A 14,423-nucleotide genomic window follows, 5' to 3' on the forward strand; every position below is an offset into this window, starting at 1 on the left:
AGATGACACTGCCCAAAGAGGGCCTGCTGTACAGCCACAGCTCCCAAGCACGGCGGTCACACAGAGCAAACAAGAATTTGTTGTGGTGACTGATGACGGTTCAGCCAAAGCAGAAGGGTCGGTCTCCCTCCACTGGTATTTGAGAGAGCCTTGGATGAAAGGCATCTGGTGCGTCCTGCATTCAATCCTGCATGCAGTCTGCCACAGAGGAAGAAAATTCATGGAAACTGAATCCACGTTTCACGTGTCCAAGGTTCATATCTAAATCATTAAACTATTTCGACGATGGTGCCTCCAGAACAAATGGATCAGGTATGAACAAAAGCTGGGAGATGTCTAAGAAAAGGAGGAAGAGCCCTTCTAAAAGCAGCACACATACAATCATACGTGACAACACAGGCAGGAACAAAACACTCGGAGAATGTTGAGATAAAGGAGAGCTGCAAACGAGCGGGTCGCTCTGTCATTCCCGTCACGTACCATTACTAAGTACGGAGCGCTCCCAACCCAGCACTCACCAGAACGCGTGCCAGTATCAGCGTGCAGCCCCCTGGTAGCCACAGCTCAGCGGGGTCAGGACTAGCGCCCTACACACTTTCCCGTGTCAGAAGTTGCTAACGGCTGAGACGCAGCCAGCGCTCTGGTTCCGCTGCTCACCCTCAGAAGCAGGTTTCACGAGCACAGCATCACGCTGAGCTGAAAGCCGCGCTGTCCTGATGAGATACCTCCCTCGCGTGACGCTTTTGGGCTCCAAGTGAAGTGACTGAGTGCAGAGTAACGTTTCTGTGGTCCAACAACTTGTTAGAGCACAGCAGGCAAAGTTCCTTCAGGCTAAAAACTTGTGAAGCCCATCCTTTGCCTTCTGGGGAAGTTACATGCACGTATTTTAGCGTGGAAAACTTCGCCGCCAATCTGACTGCACGCTTTGCCCTTCCTGCATGAAGTTTATTGGAAGGTGAACGAAAAGTTGTCGTGCTCTGCCCTCTTATGATGGTATCGTGCTTCCAGTTGTTTTTTATTAGGTATCTACTGCCTGCAGCTCCCAGACAGGCTTTTCAGATAAAATACACGATAGGTATACAGACTCTAAGGTCTAAGGGACTGTATTTAACAGTACTGATTTTAAGTATTGAGATACGCATTTCTGTATCTATCGCTCAGTTTTTTTTCTTCTCCTTTTTCAAATTTTCTTTTTAATGAAGGATTTGAATGTTTTACAACCGCGTGTTTACACCATAAAAGCTGAATATTGCAAATGCCACCTGCGCAGGGTAAGTCCACACAGTACAGCAGAGCGGAGGTCACATCCAGGTGGCCCCAAACACCTCACGCCAAGGGTTTCCACCCTGTTCTGTTCTGCGCAGCGCTGATCTTAGCGTGGGCCAAGCCAGCGCTGTCTACCCGCAGGGCACACATGAAGTTTGGTTGCAAATATTTGCAAACAATCTAGACTTAGATAAATAAAATTACATGTATCATTCTTACAAACAAAATGCTCTAGAACAACACTTGCCTCTGGAGAAAAAAAAAGGAGGCTAAAATATTAGAAAATTATAAAATAATAAAGAGAAACTTTGCAACATTGGACATCCCTTTATGCATCATTTTTAAACAGCGTGTGCAGAACTGAAGGTCATATCCAGTACAGACATTCCAAAAGCTGGTGCAAAAAAGGGTGCTCCATGATGTTACGTAGAGTTCATCTACTCATCAGAGATTGCAGAAGACAGTGATGACACTGCAGCACTGTGCTAACATCCCAAGGTGGTCCATTTTTCACTGTCCTTTCACACAAAACTAAGAATACACGCAGTCAATCTGTGTAAAAACATCAGGGGCCAAACGAAATGGCTGCAGCATGACTTCAGGCCTGGAATCCTACAAGGAAAATGCCTAAACGAACTGCATTGGAACGTGAGACACCAAAGGCTGCACACAAACACGTGTGCCAACACTTGTGTTGCAATTGTCACTTCCACTCACTGTTTTTAACCTATAATTTTCCTGTTTAACTCAACGTAGCAGTCAGTAATAGCTGAACTGCACTGCAGCATTTCCGCCAGTTTTCCAGGGCTTCCCTGTCAGACATACTGAAATACTTTGGGGACGCCAGGGTGCCAGCGTCTTTTAAAATGCCTGCAGGACACCCGTCGGTTTGCACTGAACCATTTATCCGTTATTCCCAAGCTGAAACAAACCACGTATTGGGAGCTCCTCCGGCCAGGAACAATCTCTCTTAACTGGCTGGAAAGCATCCAGTAAATTTCACGTTCTTAAAGAATTACAAAATGACAGCAGTGCCTCAAAATCCAGAACCAGGCTTACTAGATGATAAATGCTGCACTGTGCCAAGCTTTGCTTCTGCTGTTGAACAGACAGGAAACACGCTCAGAGACAATGAAGATATGCAGCAGAGTGAAATAGCAGCGCTGGGGGGTAAGCGGAAAGCGGAGATCTTGGTGGCGGCATGGCAGCTCACCCTTGCGTTTGTATCATCTTTGACGCTCTGTCCCAGGTAATATACCCGTTCACGTTTGTCCAGTGCTATCATGCACTTCAAAGGCCTTTTGTAATTCAAAATACCTATTACAGCTATTTAACAACTTTAATTATCAAAGCTATTCCATAGAAAGTTAACCCAAACATACTAAAACCTCAGGATTCCAAGTTTCTAGCAGCATAGTCAGTCCTAAAAGTTCAAAAATAATGAGTCAGCTTCCAATAAAAAAGTCTTCATGATTTTGTCAGAATGTTTTTTTGCTTCTTGTGCATTTAAGAATGCCCTAGAATCATGCTTTCTTTTAAGGCTTAAATGGTTTTGCTGGATGTGTTTCTGAAATGACAGTGAAAACTATCCTACATTCACATGTGATTTTAAGATGTATTAGTACAACACTCATAACGCAATTGTGAAAGCTGGCAACGCTCATTTTGATATGCCACTTTCCCAAAAGCCCACAGAAAACAGATGGACTTTGCAACATGCCTGGAAAATTAATTAAATCTGGACGCTGGTGGACAAAGGAGAAAGGAAGAGCCAGATTCAAGGACACCTCCTGAAAAATGTTTCTTCCTGTTTGCGACAGACGCAGGGCTGGGGATGTACAGGCCACACCAAGTGACTGAGTATCTCCAGAATACGTTTGCTGCTCTTAGAGATACAGCAAATGAAAATGTGTTCATTTACGGTCAGAGACTGCCGAGAGAACTGCTGGCACTGTTGGACTTGTGCTAAATACAGGCCTGAACTTGAAGGCATTGCTATACTTGTGAACCTCAAGTTTACGCTAACACAAGTTTTGCAGCTGCTGACTACAATTCCGGCCGTCGGTGGTTGTTCACACACCCGTGGTTTTGCATCCCCAGTAAACATGAATGCTGTGAGGGAAGCGGACAGGGCTGACAGACAGTTTGAGAAATGGAGCAGTTGTACAGGATTCTACAAGAAGTTCATCACATCCACTGAACCAAACCCTTTTTGACTCTGTGAGATTCTGTTTGCGTGCTCCTTTGTTCCACAACCACTTTGTTACTCTTGTACTTACCACTGTCTTAGGGTCAGGACTGTGTGAGAAAGCAAGTAAATTCAATGACAATACAGGAGAAGAGAACAAACTAGCTATGGCCTGCAGCAATATGACCCCAAGCTGGGATTTCATTAGAGTTTATGAAATAAGCATCGTAAGTCCTGATTGGGAGGAGAATAAGAAGCTGCCAAGAAACTCCCAGGTATGACAGGAAATAGTGTTGACACTCAAAACCCCAGCTACCTAGAAAGACAGATTGATAACTCAGCATGTGGCGCTCCTCAACGTAGGCAAATAATTAACCTTATCACTTCCGTCAAGAGAAAAATTCTCATTATTGCACTCAGTTATGGTTCAGCATCTAGCCTAGCACCCTGCTTCCAGAACGAGTTATTGCTTAACGCTCCAACGTAACACACAGCTCACCAGACGCATTATTTTTTTGTGGTGCTGTTCACAGACGTGGGAGAGGAGAAACACCTCCCAGAAAGCAGCAGTCCCTAAGCATAAGATTTGATTATCTTATTTTAGCATGCGCATTATGGCCCAGATTTTGAGCTGCAGCTGTGTTGTGCCGTGGGGACTGGCTCCCATCTAATTTAGAGCAATGGCAGATTAGGAATTGCTACAATTACTATGGTACAATGTTACTCCAGCCACAGCTCCATTTTCCCAATAATTAGCTGTGCACCAGAAAGCTTAGAAAGAAGATGATAGGAAAGTGGCTACACATCTCCCGGGGAGACTCCAGAGCAGGCAGAAATGCACCACTGACTGAACCTGTGGGGCGTACAGCTGCTTTATGTAATTAGAGAAACATAAAGCAGTTAGCTATAGGACCAGATCCGCCACTGCAACCTACAGAGGTTACTCTGGCCCAAAGGATGTAATTAATTACTACTATTACTTGTATATTTAGGAAATCATCCTCTATATTTAGCAAATGTAATAGGATAAGGAGAGCGTTGGCCAGAAAACACGGTAAGGACCATGGTCCTTCACGGATGATGGTAAGATATATCACGATAAACAAACTTTAAACAAACTGCGATAAGGCCAGAATATTTTGGCTTGGAAAAGAAAAATGAAAACAAACCCCCAAACTCAAGAATCTCAGGTACCAGACCAATTCCCACAAGACCAGGTCTATTGTTCTGTGGGTACGTCAGGCCAGGAAACAAAGTGGGGATGAGGGCAAAGGAAATGAAAACAAGTGGGTGTCTTGGAAAGAACAGTACTGCTATGAAGTTTTTGGACTGGTAAAAGAAAATTCTGTTTGCAGAAGATTTACTAAGAACTTGAAAGAGAACTGTGGGAAAAGTAGTAGATTTTGCTGCATTTACTACCGCTGCAGTGAGCAGAGTGCAGTATGCGTTCACAGGCAGGACAACCCTGCCTCGTGCTAAGCCAAGAGCGGGTTTTTATCAAGGGTACCTGGGAATTTTATGGGGTCCCCTTTCATGCAGAAGCACTGTGCTACAAATAAACCATCCTCAAACCCCTAGCACATCAGTAATGACCTGTGTGGTGCCAAAAGCTTTTGTCCTTCCAAGGGCAAGTTAAATTAAAAAGCAGTGCAATGATGACAGTATTTAGTAGGGCTGGTTTTTTTTTTTAATTTTCCTTAGGCTATGAAGTAGAGGTTAAATGATATATAACACGGCCATCTTACATCTTTTATGAGAGAACAGAGAAAGCAATATTGCTTTCAGTAGATTCTTCCTTCTCCCTTTCAGGTAGGCTGAATTTTCATTGCCTAAGAGGCAAATTCTGATGTAGCACTGTATTTTTACTAGACTATCAAGAACATACTCCCCAAAATATTGTGCCAGCAACCTCAGCAGCATGCGAGTCCTAGACATGACAGAGCAGCAACTAAATCTTTTGGACAGTTCATTTAGAAGAGTGAATGTAGAAGAGAAGGCAAACTTACTTTTTTTTTTTTTTCTGAGAAATTTGGAGTACTAATTTCACAAAGCTAATGCATACCAGACAATGTAGTACAAGCTCCTCCAGGCTGTCAGATGAATAAGGTCTTTCAGGCGCTGCACACTGCCCCGCTTGTTCCCTAAAGCAGTGCTTTCTGGTAGCTAACCTCTCAGCTGGCAAGAGCAGGGGACACCGGACCAAGTGCCATTTGTCTGCCAGCTTAAAAAAAGTCGAACCATCATTACAGCTGTTCTGTTCTGCACTTCCCATTATCCACTTTCATTGCATCTGACGCTATAGATGAAGACACACGATATTCTTTAGAATTAAAACCTCCCCAGTTTGATGAGCTCAGCCGTCAGAATCCCGCTGAAAGTCACCTCTCCCCACCTCAGAGTTTTCAAGAATCTCTCACATCTAGCTTGTGCACTCTGAAAATCACAACATGCTAAGAAGTCAGTCTGTAACTTCTCATCCCGAACAAATGCTCCTGAAGTGAATCAGGAAGCAATAAATATTTTTAGAACGCAGCCTTCTGTCACAGTTGCCCAATGAAGGGGAAAATAATTACCTGTTACTTGTAACTCCTGAAAGTTGCAAAGACAGTGGTTACAGATGAAGCATTGTGGACACTCTGTATATTTTACTACGTGAAACCAAATCATTTTTTAGATCACCACGAGTTCTTCAAGCATCATTACAGACAGAAGCACATGCTACTTAATTAGCTGCATTTTCATCCTTACAATACCGAGTTTAATGAAATGAATGCAGCTAATGAGTCCAGAACCCTGCAAAATATGCCATTTTAAAGAGATGCTTTGACTCCTTCACAGTGAGAAGACAGCTCAAAGGTAACAGACCTGCGATCCTCTCCCCTACCAAAGCCGAAGCTCGCTGCTGGTGGGACTGTCGTGCAGACGGTGCCCTCTAGTGCTCACGCTTCCTAAACCAGGGGCCAGATCCTGTCTGGTGCCTGGCCCCATCAAGTTTACAAGCAGAATCGGTAACAGGTGGTTAAAGAACAACCATCAGGCGATCCTGGTATTGCAAGAGCACCTGCGCAAGAGGCCCGAGAGCCTGGTTTCCCTGTGCCCTGGGTGGCACGGTGCATGCACACATTAACAGAAAAATATATACGTGCAGGAACAGCAAACCCACTGCAGGAGAGCAGAGGAGGATCCGAGGCAGCAGCCCGAGTGCTGGCGGCTCCAGCCCCCTCAGGCCCCGCGGCAGGGTCCCAGGGCCCTGCAGCCCACCACCGTTCCAGGCTCCTGCCAGACGAGGTCACTCCACAACAAGAGAAAGGAGATTCTCCCATCCTGCCTTCCCTGGCTTTTTCACGGAATAAGAGAGACTTCACTTCCCTGTGTAGTTTCAAGTGTCTCAGGACAAAAACAAAGTTTCAGTCCTGCCCTTGCAGGACACAGCGTCGCTGTGTATTTTTCCACAGCCCTTATTTCCCAGAGCACGATGCAATGTATTCATAAGTGACGCTGACTCCTGAGCTGAAAAGCCATCAGCACAGGGCACAACTGCATCTGATCTGGGAATTCACAACGTGCAACTCTTAGGGCTGTTTCCAGTGACTCTGTCAGTTTTATTGCTGCTTTCTATCACTGGAAACACGCAAGACAACTGGACCTGGTCTTGGTCTTTGCACGTCCATGCAAGCTTTTCATTTACTTACTCCAGCCAGAAGAGAACTGACTGGCTCTGGGCACTGCTGCCGTCACATTTACTGGTTTGTCACTGGTGTTTGTGGAGCTGCTAGTAGTTACGACAAAGAGCTGGGGAAAATCAGCAAAAATTCTGTAGCTGAGTGATTGTACCTTGTCCGTTCTTTTAAGTTCCTTCTTTTTTTAATTACGCCATATTGGAAACATCTGAGAAACAGCAGGTTTTGCATACATTCTAAACTATCTTCTAAATAACAAAGCCAGATAAATACAATTGCTTGTAAAAGGAAACTGAATTTTAATACACGTATTTGCTTTCACTTTCTTAATTATGTCACTTTTCCTAATTATGCTTCGCTGTTTCTGAATGATCGTGATTTGCCCATGAGTAATACCATTGCTTCAAGTGTGGCCAGCACTGACACAGATTAAAGATAAATAACGACGAGTACGATTGGTCTCAACACTACTAATCGCTGAGTAATTTCCAACATTTAGGGGCAGATTCAGCAAACGCTTTAAGCACGTTCTCAGTCCTTCAGACCAGAGTACTACGTCCACTCCTATTAGACGAGTATTACCGACACATTTAAGCACATGCCTAAGTCACAGGGACTTCCCTGTTCCACGTCCCCTCCGCACCCGGCCCTCACAAAGAGGCCGGTGCAGCTTCTACCTCGCAGCGGGTAAAGACAACTTGGTTTGCTTTCCAATTCCCCCTCATCTACGCTTCCCTCTTTCTGAAATACATCACAGCAAACAATATTTGCACCAACCTTGCATATAGAACGGATGTTTGATTCCTAGTGAAAGTACATCTTCTGTACTGTTAGAAATTCAGGTGTACTAGAGAAAGGAGAGAGAGACCTATCTGGGGCATTTGCAAAAGCTGTAACTAAAGCCCTTCAAAAAACTTGCAGTAAAAGACGTACAGCAAGAATTTCCAAATTTAAACAGTTGTCTCAGTGGGCATTTCATATTACTATCTTCTTCATGATTCCTCACTTTGTTCTAGGAAATATTTTTGCTTTTCAATAGTATGATGTTCCTGGAATCTTCTTTGTAGTGAAAATGTTTAACCTTAATGTAGAAATTATGCAGAAATTTGAGCCTACAGCTATTCAGAAATTCAGAGCAGAGATGCATTAATATTCTTCCTGCTTCCATCCCTCCTCATTCTTACAACTAGTCTGTTCAGATCTGTGATTTGAATGAGGAGTAACTCTAGGTGTCTCTGTAAAAAAAGAGAGGCTCTCTCAGGGAAAGTCTCTCTTATTAATTTGTGTAACATGTTAATGTAAGAGATTTCACTAACAACCAACCTTACCCCTGGCGATATACATCAATTGAGATGGAAATACCCCTCATTATATCATAAGATAAAACATTCTCATCTCAAGAAGTCTGTGCTTCAAAGAAAGCAAGCCCCAAACACATGCATTTATCTTTAACACCAAAAGCTTCAAGTATTTCAAGAGGTACAAGCTAAGCTTTCAGAGCCGTATGACCTTCAGCAGGAATAGTGGATGGATGTACACAGGAGGTGTGATTACACCCAATATTTAGCATTAAAAACTCATCGTTTGATTACATATGGAAAGGAATTGAAGACACGGAACACGCTGGGTGGGCCAGCCTACAGAACAGACCCCTTCCACACACTGGTGGGACTCTGCTTCAGTGCACCAGACCTGGCTACAAGGCAGAGGAGGACAGAGGTCGCACTGGCTGGTGAAGGAAGGCACAGGCCCTTCAAAGCTCTGCCCGTTTCCCAACAGCCTCTTACAAAATTGCTGTTGGATCTGGGTCTTTCCTACCACTTTGTGCCGACTAACTGACCTGTACCTCCTGTGGCCTGATCCGGTTTGCAGAACGTTCTCCGTGGCTCAGGTCCAGAACTTTATTGCATCTGCCAACAAGGGGAATACATGTACACCTACTCCCTACTCTGGCTAACAGACCACCACAAACACAGCTTCTGACACGGAAGGGCTGCACGGCAACTCTTTTGTATCTCACCCTTTTGTTCTCATGACTGGTGTATGTTTATTTTCCAGTGACAAAATCTGAGTCAGAAAGCCATATAAGAGTTAGAGAGCTGTAAAGGAGATCAAAGGTATGTCTGTGAAAGAACAAAACTGCGCCGTAAGACCAAGCACCCTTTTGAGAACATGGTCTTACATTTTAAAGTGGGTTTTTGTTCAATTTATGCAAGTAACTTCAACTATTGTAAAATTTATTGTTAGTAAGTCCATAAGGATGAAAGCAGAGAAGGATGAACATATATATACATGTGAAAATTAATGGTGAAAGTCAGTAAACGAAACTATTTCAGTAATAAAGTACATTACACAAAGAAAGTTCAAATATTTGACTTCAGAAGCGTGTAGCTTGATATCGCTTGGATGAACAACATTAGCTGGCTGAATACTGACTCTTAATAAACAAACTAATGATTGAGTTTCCTGGAAATTAAACAGTAAGTTTCCTTTTCTTCTCTGCTAGAGGCTGAAACAGAGACGAAGGTATCTTTGTAAAGCTCAACTTTTTTCCCTGCAAGCTTGAAGAACGAGAATTGCTTTCAACTTAATGTTTTCAGATTATTGTAACTTATGTGTAATTAAAAATTAAAATTCTTACATTTAAAACTCAAGCAGGTTACTTTTGAACTTGCTCAGTTGTCATGTCCTTACCTTCACACATACTCTGTAATGAGCTGATAGCTAATAAGCACGCTGAGTTGATATGTAATGAGTATGCTACCTACGAGTGTGTGTGCATACATGCATTTTTATTAAACAGAAGGTATTTTTTTTCAATTAGAAGCAAAAAGCTTAGCTGGTTTTGTGGCATTTTTAAATGCCACATTGTTTAAATAACTTCTTGCACAAAATAGGGCTTGAATTACTTGAATTTTCAAGTCTGATCCTACTACATTTTGTGTAGATCCCCTAACAGTGATACTAATGAAAGAACAGATTGAAGAAAATATTCTTACTAGTTTTCAGAAACACAAATTATCAAAGTCATTCATTTCAGTACTAATAATATTTTTTGCAGTAATATGGGAGCTCATTAGTAACAAATGGCAGCACAGAGGAAATACCACGGCATACTTTTAAGTAGAACAACTATGAGTCATCACTGTGACGAAGCTGAGAGCAAAAAACGTGATTCTCAAATGTATCAGGAAAGGCACTTGCTGCAAAGACATGTTAGCATCAGTACGATTTTAGCCAGGAGCTCCCTCCCTATCTTAGGTTCCTAATTAAATTATTTCTGCATGTCCACAGTATTCCCATGAAAGACAGATTCCCAAGGGAGAGGGAAAAAAATGGAGCTCAAAACTCATTTCTGACACTGCTCTACCCGAAGAGACCAAGAGGTCTGACGGCTTGGTGCGAACGCTTCCAGTTATAAGCTGCCTTCCGACAGCCCACGGCACGCCACAGAGGCTTCTCTGTTTCACAGGTTTATCACCAAAATTTATATCTGACCCCATCCCAGCTTTCCCAGCTCATGTTTGCATTGGAACACAGGCCAGAATTTCACCCCTTGGGCTCGTTCCACGCTGCGGAACGACTGCCCTTTGCTTTGTGTTTGGTAACTGCATCTAACTGTGCATTATCTTACCTTCAGAGGTAACTGTCTTCTACGTCTTACAGCCCTGGTTTGAGTGCGCTACGGATCTCACACGTCATCACGCTAACTTCTGGAGGTTACAGGATGCCAACAATTCCCCTGCCAAAACAAGTTACTATTAAAACAACATTTTCACGTGGCTAGAATTAAAATGTAAACAAAAGAAATAAGCCCAAAACCAAAAGACAAACCCAAACTCCTGTATTTTGAGATAAATTCTTTCTTGGCAATTATTTAATAAAACCATTTGCGTAAAAAGCATATGAATATTTTATGTTTTCCTGTAGTCCGTGTTCCTCATCATGCTTTAACTAATAAAAACCATAATATCAAGCAATCACTCTAATGGTGAAAATCAACAATAAAAATCTCTTAATATACAAAGCAGGCACTTTGGAGGACTGCTGAGTGAGGATAGCTGTAGTCTGCGGAGGGTAGTCTCTCCAGACTGCCTTTTTAGAGCTGACAGAAAGAGAGAGGCTCCTCTAGGAAGCAACTGGCAGCAGCTACGTGAAGCGCCGCTGTCTGCCAGAGCTGCTCACACTCCACTCACTGTGCAGAGGTGTCATTTATGTTTAGACCAAGACAATTTTCTTTTTTGCTTCCATTTTCCCTTATCGCACAAGATCCGAGACGTATGATGTCTGTTACAGGCCTGCTGGAGCCTCTGCGTCCCCTCCTGTTCTGCGGGTCTCCTGTGACATGGCACTGCAGGCGTGAGAAGGGGACGTAGTGGTGGCCCAGTGAGGCAGAGTGGAACCGGCTCACTGATCGGTGCTGAGCAGAGCAGGGTAAAAATCACCCCGCGTACCTCTAGCAGTTCCTGAAGAACCTATCCAGGGACCTCAGTAAGGCTACGGGTGCAGCTCTGGTTTAACGGACAGAAATGATTAACGCTTCATCTAGGTGGAGCTGAGGAACTCTAATTTTCTACTCCTCAGTCATCCATATGATTATTTTATTTGAATTAACTTTACTGTAGAAGGAAATGCACAAACATACCATGTTAACATATTATATTAATATAGGAAAAAATCTCTTTTTTTCCAACACAAAGCCAAATATTAAGTCTGTGGTCATTTTTTTCCTAGAACAGAATCCTCTTCCTCAGTGCCAAGAGCTCCCAGCTTTTATGTATACTGTGGTTTTCTTTCGGTTTGTTGTTGTGGCTGTACATTTATTTTTAGATTCTCCCTCATTTTTGGCAGTTAAATTAGAAGCATGAGGAAAGGGTTTCCTCAATGTCGCAGGCTGTTTTTTTTTTTTAAATGAGACACACTCAAAGCAGAAACTGAAGCATACTATGAACTACACTGTTAAAGTCTAAAAACCAGAAGAGCACTCCCCAGAAGATAAAGCTACAACTCAAGTGAAAAATCTCCCAACAGGAGTAGCACCAGAAATTGCACTGCCGCAGGCTGTGCTCTGCAAAAACAAATTTTCTGCCATCCTGCCCAAAGCAGCTGCTGTCACTGGCTTTTTCTGTTCCCATCCTATGCATTGGGCTACCCTAGGGCAGCTGCTTGCCCTGCCTCTCCATTTGTGCCAGTCCTCCTGATCGATGAACAACAAATGCAGAGCATGAGCCTGTACTTACCATATGATATAATCTTACTCAGGCTGCAACCCCCAGCACAACCAAGAGACTCAGAAATCAGAAGAGAAGTAAAAATAATTTCAGGATTATTTTTATCCCTTAACTTCTAAAATGATCTCATTCTTTGGTTCAGACATTTCTAATGTTTATGATCTGGTGTGTATTTTTTTAGTATACAGCAACAATTCTTGCTGCCAAAATCAACAGACAGTGCTCTGTTTACTGTTGAATGTAGCAGTTTTCGTTTTGATAATTCTCATTACTTCATCATACAGCTCATAGTATTTTACACTTTTCTCCAAGCCCAAATTCCTGAATCCATGTGATGAAATGAGAATGTCAGCTTCCCCTTTATCACATAAAAACACAGATGAAGAAACTCAAAAGAATGCTCCCTGGAGACCAGGCATTGAGACCCTCATGGTTTTATATCCTCAACAGTATGACGTTTTTAAAACTAATTTCATTTAGCAGTAAAGGGAAAAAAAGGCTAACTCATCATCTTGAAACATGTGGGAATGGCAAGGGATTGTTCTACCAGTTCTTGGTTACATTACAGATGGAAGAAAACCCTTTTGTGTAAGTCTTACCTGCACTAGGGTTAAAATAGTGGCTAAAGAGAAAAGGCTGCAGGTCTAAAGACAGCACAAGAGCGTGACCAGGAAGGTTGTGCCATCTGGTACTTGACACATGCAATGCAGGAGCAAAATCTTCACCTGCACCCAATAGGACCTGCAGAGACAACAGTGCAGGAGTTTTCTAAGAAACAGAACTCACAAAACTGGATTTCCAGAATCCTGTGTTCAAATGCATTCCAAAACGAAGAGCAAGTTTATTACCCCTTCCCACTGCGGAGCACCCAAACCATCGCTCCCCTTCACCCAGGCACTTACTTTCACAAAAACGCACCACAAATCCTTTTGGGACTGTGACTGCACTAGATTTACCTGAAATCAGGCAACAGCTACTGAGAGGAAGAAGTTGAGAAAAGGGGAAATTTGTCTGGTAACTCTGCACGCCCCACACTCCCCTGAGAGAGTAGGCCACACTTGGCGAACAGACACACAGACTCCACTGCACAAGCTGCCTGAAAACATATGCTTTAAAGAGTGCTCTAGCTAGTTTTACCTAGGGAAGAATTTATTCACACTTTCACGCTGAGCATTCGTACCAAAGTCCAGTTAAATTTCTCCTTCCTCATGCAAGACCTTGAAAAAAATCTTTGGGATTAGGGTTTGGGTTTTTTTTTCCCCTCTGTCTGGACTCAGAACCACGTTCTGTTCTTCACCACCCAGCACCGCCATAAAGCTCACACAAACTGGCAGGAAAAGCCTCTTCTGAGGGGTTTGGGGCGGCAGAAAGGCAGCAGAGGCCGTTTGGGGGTGGAAAGGGCGCACTCGGCGGCACCCCCCTCCACGCCCCCCCGGGCCCGCTGCCGCCCTTCCGCCCCGAGGAGGAGCCGGTGGGGAAGCGACCGTTGGGGCGCGCGCCAGGCCGAGCGGGAAGGCGGCCGGCGAGGGGCGGAACTGCGGCAAATCTCAGCCAATCAGCGGCGGGGTCGCGCGCTCGGCCCCTGCTGCCCGCAGCCGGGGAACCCCGTGGGTAACGGTTTCCCGCTCTCGGGGGCCCCGCGCGCCCCCTCAGGGGCGGGAGTGGGGGGGAAGATGGCGGCGCCCCCTCCCCGGCACTCGCTCCCCTCTTGAGGCGTCCCTGCCCCTGAGGAAGGAAGGGGAGGAGAAGCAGCACAACTGGAAGGGGGAGATAAGGGCCGAGAGGGGCGGGAAAAAGAGAAAGAAGGTGCAACAAAAGCTCCAAGAGGAGGAGGCGGGAGGAAGCCGCACGGCCACCCTGCCAGCAAGGCTTCCCTTCACAACGACAAAATGGAGGAAAGCAGAGCCCCTAGGATTCCGCTGGAGACAGCGGTCTGGTGCAGTTTTAGCCTGTGGAGAGTGGCAGGTTTCCCTCCGTCCCTGCCTGGCAGCCACCGGAATGAGGAGCATGTCATCTGGCTGTGTGGAGCATCTCGCCTCAGGGAGCCGGACCGATGAC

The 14,423-nt window shown here is 44.4% G+C and overlaps 1 long non-coding RNA gene across 1 annotated transcript in view; it reads right to left on the reverse strand.

Annotated features, from left to right (window-relative positions):
• The window catches only part of LOC147597273 (uncharacterized), a 42,384-nt gene extending 29,282 nt beyond the window's left edge, over positions 1–13,102 (reverse strand). Inside the window, exons 1-2 of the long non-coding RNA XR_015261243.1 lie at positions 12,965–13,102; positions 10,769–10,876 (exon numbers count right to left, since the gene is read on the reverse strand). This is a non-coding gene — a long non-coding RNA (uncharacterized LOC147597273). The remainder of the gene's footprint in view (positions 1–10,768; positions 10,877–12,964) is intronic.
• Positions 13,103–14,423: the final 1,321 nt, after the last annotated feature.

The sequence above is a fragment of the Chlamydotis macqueenii genome, chromosome 28 (assembly GCF_036417535.1).
Source record: "Chlamydotis macqueenii isolate bChlMac1 chromosome 28, bChlMac1.mat, whole genome shotgun sequence".
In the NCBI taxonomy this organism is placed as follows: Eukaryota; Metazoa; Chordata; class Aves; order Otidiformes; family Otididae; genus Chlamydotis; species Chlamydotis macqueenii.